Genomic DNA, 6819 nt, shown 5'->3' with positions numbered 1-6819 from the left:
ATTCTTTTGATAGAGTATTTTGGACATGTACTTGCAATGCGCTTCTCCAAGTTCTGAATTTTACCTACATCTTTACAACTGTTTTGCTATAGTGGTGTTACTAACAGGGAGAATTTACATCGGTATTCAATGTATTTTTATTTTTGAGGTATGGCTTTCTCAAGCTGTGTTCTGAGATTCTTTGGACTCCACTTCTTTCAAAGATCCTAGAAAACTGATAAATACAAACATTTATTTCTTATCCAGAAGTATACAAGGAGGTCAAATACCCACTAAAAATGCTTAAGATGTAAGTGGAAAACACTCAAAAAGCACTTACTCAGACTGCCTTATTGGGTCATTATTAACCTTAGTTACTTATATAAATATTCCTTAAGTGCCATTATCTTCCCGACATAACAGACTTGTGAATTAATTCTGTCTTATAAAATAAAGTTTATAAGCTCACAACGCATCAAATTGCCTGAAATGCAATCTTTCTGTAATTCTGAATCTTACATGGTTCAAACTTATGTAAAATACATGAGACTTACCAGAACTGTTGTATTTTACTTTGCCATAACGGTTTTTTCAAAAGGTTTAGTGGAACTAAAAATTGTGAAAAGATGCACAGTCTGAGAAATTATGTTTTAAATTTTTAAGTTTTTTAAGCCACTAAGAGCTTAGAACCACAAAAGGATAAGGACAAAATAAATAATAAAAAAAGGTAAAATCTTTAAATTTACTTTTATCTACTGCATAACCTCTTTCATGAAGGGTTGATCTAGAATGTTTTGATGGACTAACAGTGCATAGACTACTATTAAAGTTCAAATGATACATTTTAACACTTGATCAGGTGTCTTGCCCCTCAGTGAAATGTGCCTTTTATTATTTACTGCTTCTCCCATTTTTGCGATAGGTTTCACTTGCTCTGTGGATGTTGGTGATGAAACTGATGGAGCCAAAATAAGTTAATCTCTCTGGAATACCAAATACACTTGCTGCATATGTAATGAAGTTTTCATTTATCAGATGGTAGTCTAATACATCTCATGCTGAATTTCATCCTTTTGTTCCTTAGCCTGTTGTAGGAAATGCAAAGACGTGCCTTAAGTGCAGCGTCTCGTTTCCATCGCCTGTTTCACTGGAGACCTTGCCTGTTGCACACAGAAAAGCTGCTGCCTGTGCACAAACCTCAGGCACAGGCTTCCCCCGAGCTTTGGGTCGCTGCTCTGAGCTGAGGACTTGCAGGACAGAAGACCCTCCTTCTAGCCGGAGGTGAATGGGCAGGCTTTGTGGGTCTATCAGTAGTTCACAGGGAACTCGGGGGTGTTTCCAGGAGGCACGAGTGGAAACCTTCCAAGACTCAGCCTGGCCAAAGGTCCTGGGGCGGAGGAGGGAGCTGTAAAGCTGGTAGGAAGTCTCCTGTTAGCTTCTGGGGACAGGAGGAGCAGAAAGCGGGATCACAACATACACATAACAAAGCTCAAACAGAAAAAAAGTGTCACTGTTTTAAACAAGCTATAAAGGAAGGAGGGACTTTTGAAGCATTGCTATGACTGATCTTTGGCTCCTGACTCTTTATTCATGTGAATTAGGGCTACTGGTTCTCTTAACTCTGTAGATGAGGATACTGGACTGCCAGGTGAGTTATGAAACTTGAGTGGAGGTTTCAACTTCTCTCTTACAGCTGAGCACCTGGTTACCAGGGTAGCATCTACTGCTCTGCTACAGATAATGTTTGTGTCCTACACTTGTATTTCTGTATTTTGCATTTCCCCGTGATTAAGCCACAGCACAGCTCTTTGAAAAATATTCCAAAAATAGATACGTGTTTATGTAATCTTCCAAGTCAGATGTTATTTATTCCATGGACCTCGATAAATTCCCCCGAACTGGTATTGATTTCAGTTTTCAGCTGACTCTCAATAGTGGTGAAGGAGACAAAACTGCATAGAAGAAAAGATTTAAGCATAAAATTTCCACAGTGGGTTTTTTTTTGTTTGTTAAAAAAGCATAACAGGCATAATAAAACCTCGAACATCTGCATTTCCAGATTTTGAAGTGTCTTAAAAACTGACTTCTAGTTCTTCTGGCTGAAGGAAGTCAATTTTAAATATTGTTTGACTGTGTTCTTCCTCCTCAGAATGTAGGATGCATATGGGAAAACAGAAAAAGCCCAAAGGCATTCCCTGTGGAATGAAGAAACCCCATCCTGCCCCTCAAATGTAGCCCCTAGTGGTTTAAAATACAGATAAAGACTAAAAGAGAAGATGCAAGACAGAAAAGGATGCATCTAAACACTAAATGCAGTCCCTGAATTTATGCTGTAGGGGCTCACCCAGCCACGGCTCCAGCAGTAGGGTGGTTAGGAAAGGCCACGTTGCTTTCCTGCAGGTATTTCTTCGCTGTGCGTCTGCTGTGTGCTGTCTGCCTGCTCAGCCGTTAGCGTTGCTTACCCATGTGTTCTCCAGCCGGACTCCAGAGAGGAGCTGTGCCATCCATAGACAAGGACAGCAGGACTCCGTCTTCCTCCATCACCTCTGATCTACCAAAGCAGAGGCAGAACAGCGCGCAGGTGCACACGTGCCTACCAGGAAACCTGTGACAGCGTTGCTAACTTATGCTGCCTGTTGGTAACCTCTACTGTCAGCAATAGTAGGTAGCTTTAAAGATCAGCTTCAACATACGGATGCTCATCTCTCTTGGGATCCCGCTCCAGAGAATGGGGAGGAGAGGGATCCCCCCAAAGACAGATTTAGAAAGGGAATCAAGGGGTCGGACTACAGAGGGGCTGGGGGCACCAGCCTTCTCCTAGTGAGGACCTCTGACTGCATGTACAGTACCCGTGACCAGTGCTAAACCTGTAACCCAGCTGCTTGTTCTGAGGAACTGAGGCTCCAGGGAGGATGAGACACATCCAAATGATGCCGAAGTAGAAACGGCACCATTAAACAGTACTTCAAGTGGTTTGAGAAGTGATCGCTGTTGGTAACCTCTGGACCATGCCAGGGGGCATAGTAATTAAGTAACCTAATCACATTGCCATTGGAAAGCAGCTGGCTATAGCCCTGTGTACCTTGTGGGTATTTCCACAGCCCAAACTGAGCTAGGTATGACCGTACTTAAAATACAACTCTTTTTATGTGTTCTCACCAATGATACATATCTACAGCAAAATAAAGAATAAATCTGTAATATCCCATATGATTTGCAGTAATACACAGATATAGGTCACCAGAGAAGAACGTGTCACTGAATGGTGTTGCAAAGAGGCCACGGTTTGTGCAGGGCCAAGCACGAAGCCTAACAAATGAAAACTAAGTGCCTCAGTAATGCTGTTTCAATGCAACAAAATGTTAAAGTAGTTTTCATGCAGAGCGTGAAACAGACCCGTGTGCGTAAATAGCTCCCACTAAACTGCAAGGATGTGAGTGTCGCAGGATGCTATGCCAAAGTCCTTGCTGAGATTTTGCTCAGTCCTTACCTCCTACTGAATTCAAAGTAGGTTTGTCAGCGTTTAGCCAATGGGCCATTAAATTGTTTTACTTGCAATGCTACACAGGGGCAAACTTAGCCGTGCTGAAAACAAGCCACTGCAATACCAAGGACAGATTTATGAGAACGTGCAAGAGGAGAAAAGAGATTAACGTGAGGGAGGAGAGGGGATTTTGATTTGTTTGGTTTTGTTTGTTTTTTTTTTTTTTTTATATAGCCACAAATCATAGACAGGACTTTGCTTATTTAAATCCTTATTTTCTCTTATCGTGTTTGCTCAGACACACACACATATATACAATGCCTGAAACAATTTATCTAGGTAGGAAACAATCTATATCCCATACATTATGGTGGCTTCCTCTCTGGATTCCCAAGAGCATAACCCTTGGCGCTGTCGGCACCCACTCACCCGTCGCCATCGGCCGCACAGAGAGCCTGCTCGTGGGGAGCGACTGCGGAGCTGCCGCTGCGCTCCAGACCGAGACGGACGTCCAGGCCGGTTGTGTGGCTAACCAGTAACTCACAGTAATTCATGTGTCGTGCGGGGGCCTGTAACAAATGCGAAGAGGGGCTGCGTGTCTGCAGCAGCTCGTGAGAGGCAACATGCTTTTCCTCCCTCTTCTTCATGCCCAGTTTGTCCAGAGCTGCACGAACGGTGCTGAGCTTGGCTCTGCGTGGTGTGCGCATGCCGGCGGGCAAGCTTACAGGTGCGAAGCCGGGCAGGCTCCAGGAGTAGAAGGAACCCGCAGAAAAGCAAATGGTGATGGCAAAACCATTTCTCAGTAATGGTGGAATGTGAGTCTATTGGGAGAGGAACACACAGGGGATGAAATTAGAGTTAGAAGCAGCAATCCCAAACCTTCCTTCACTGATCATCATGCCTACAAGGTGTTTATCTACTAGTGCTCTGTAACATGCTGGCTTTGTCATTTTCATTATTCACCTCAAGTATTCTCTGGGTATTTGTTTGCTAAGCAAACAATTACTTTCATTGAAAACTTTAACGTAAAGAAAGGGAGGAGTCAATAAAGTATCCACATTTAATGAAAAAAAAAAAACCCAAAACAGTTAAAAAAGATTAGAGCAAGTCCTGTTATCAGGGAAAATCAGAGCTCTCCCACAGGACGGATCACTGCATCGTGCCAGCGCCAGAGGTCCTGTGGATTTTGCCACACAGGAGAGGTGTGTTGTGCCATCACCAGTTTAAGAGATTTGTTTTAAGACGCTGAAAATCAATAATCTGCATATACATGCTCACAGATTAAAAGCAGAGGGAGAGGGAACATTAATTATGGCTGCAAACTGAGAAACAGCTGATTCACGGTTTTGTAAAAAAACCACAAGCATAGTCTTTTTTTTTTTTTTTTTTTAAATCACTGTAAAGATCATTTAAAAAACCACCCCATCCACCACAGAGCTGTGATGTGTGCTGGGATGTGCACCACATCCTGGTGTTAACTCCTGCCTTGAGGCCCCTTGGAAATGAGAGGTGCTGCTCCAGACCCCAGCCCAGCCATGCAAGCCGGTAGAAATACTGCTTGGGTACCACTTGTGGCTGCAGCTTGCAAAGCAAAAGGCAGAAAAAAATGTGTACATTCACTGTAAGCCTGCTTAAATGCAAAAGAATATAAGAATTACTTAAAGTATGGAATTCATAATTACTTTTCTATAGTAAATGATGTTACATGAATAAAATACATCATGTTGACACGGCAAGGTGTCCCCTTTACTGCGCTGAAATTATAATAAGAATTCCCCCACCTTTGCCTTTTTCTGAAGCAGTTATAATGCATTTATTAGAGCTGCCCCTTCACAGCCTCACAAGGCCGCTATTGGTATCAGGTATCACCGATGACGGCTTTCAGTAGAGCTGGTCAAAGAAAGATGGAAACATTTTACACTGGAAAACTTGAGTCTACCAAAATGGAAAGCAGTCTGCTGAATGATGGCTTTTACTAAGGTTTCACTGTGGGGAGAAACCTTAGTAGAGTCCAGCAAGTCTCTAAAAGAGGCTGTTTTAGCATTTTCAGAACAAAACCAATTTTGTTTTCCTTTAGAAAAACACTTCAAATTATGTTTTTAATCTGTAAGATAAGTATATGGCAGAAGTAACCCCATAGAAGTCAAAGCCAACCATTTCAGTCTATCTTAAATACTTTTCTAACATTCTTTTTGCAAAGATTTTTGAAAGCTGGGGTATATTCATAGTTTTCCCAAGCAGCACTTGCCTTTGCCACCGGCGCAGTCGGTGGGAAGCAGTGTGCGAAGTTTGCAGCAGACACAGCCGGAGGGCATGATCCAAACTGTAGTGTCACCTCTGTAACCAGCTGAGGCAAGGAAAGTCGGTGGGCAGTGGCCATCACACGGGATATCTTCTTTGTGGCCGTGGGGCTGGATAGAAGCAGAGAAAAGCCGCAAAAGAAACAGTGTTCATCCTCCCCTTTCATGCAGCAGGTTCTTTGGCTTGGTCAGACCACACACATAAGCCTGACCCTGCTGCAGGCTTGGTGGCATCTGATTTCCACCTCCCATCTCAGTTCACAACCATGCAGTTTTAACTGCTTAGCCTTCCCCAAGTTCAGATAATTTCTGTCTCTGACTTCTCCTCCTAGACTTTATGAAAACTAGCGACTGAGGACCATGCGATGCTAAGATTATATTAACAGCTTAACACGAAAATCTCATTTGCCTGAATTAAATCAAGACCAAGTATTTATCTGTTGTGCTATGCTGACTTACCCTACGCCATAACTTACTGCTCTCATTAAATAACGTATTTGAAATACAGACTCGAGGTGGATCCTTACTCTGTCATCCTGCCAAAGGGCTGAGGTTTCTGAGCACGATGGAGCTCATCCGCTGAGTCCTGGACCAAAGAGGCCGACGAGGGAGAGGCTGGTTTGGCCACCTCTAGAAGAGATTTGGCCTCCTTGGCCCCAGACACGTGCTCCCTGCTCTGGGGACGGGAAGGTCAGTGCTACGCAGGCTACACGTCCCTGCTGGCAGAAGGAGCTGGCCAGAAAATGGGAAATTCACATCACAGACGGTAAAGAAGTTTCTGACTTTTTTCCCCCAATTTTGGATAAAATTAATGACTTTTTCTTTGAGAAAGCAAGCAAGAGGAGTGTGCCAGCACAGCCAGCAGTAATTACAAACTTTTTCTTTTCCATTCAGTCCCGTGCCCAACATTGCCCAGTTTCTTAAAGCCATTTGGTTCCAACAAATGACCATTTCATGATGAAAACGTCTTTTGTGTGAAGATGCCTGCATGTGCCTCCCAAGGGCTCCGAAAGGAATCCTGGACCTTGTAAGGAAAGAGCAGGCCCTTCAGGTCAG

The sequence above is a fragment of the Platalea leucorodia genome (assembly GCF_965183815.1).
Source record: "Platalea leucorodia genome assembly, chromosome: 2".
Classification (NCBI taxonomy): domain Eukaryota; kingdom Metazoa; phylum Chordata; class Aves; order Pelecaniformes; family Threskiornithidae; genus Platalea; species Platalea leucorodia.
Note: the sequence above shows the minus strand (reverse complement) of the source record.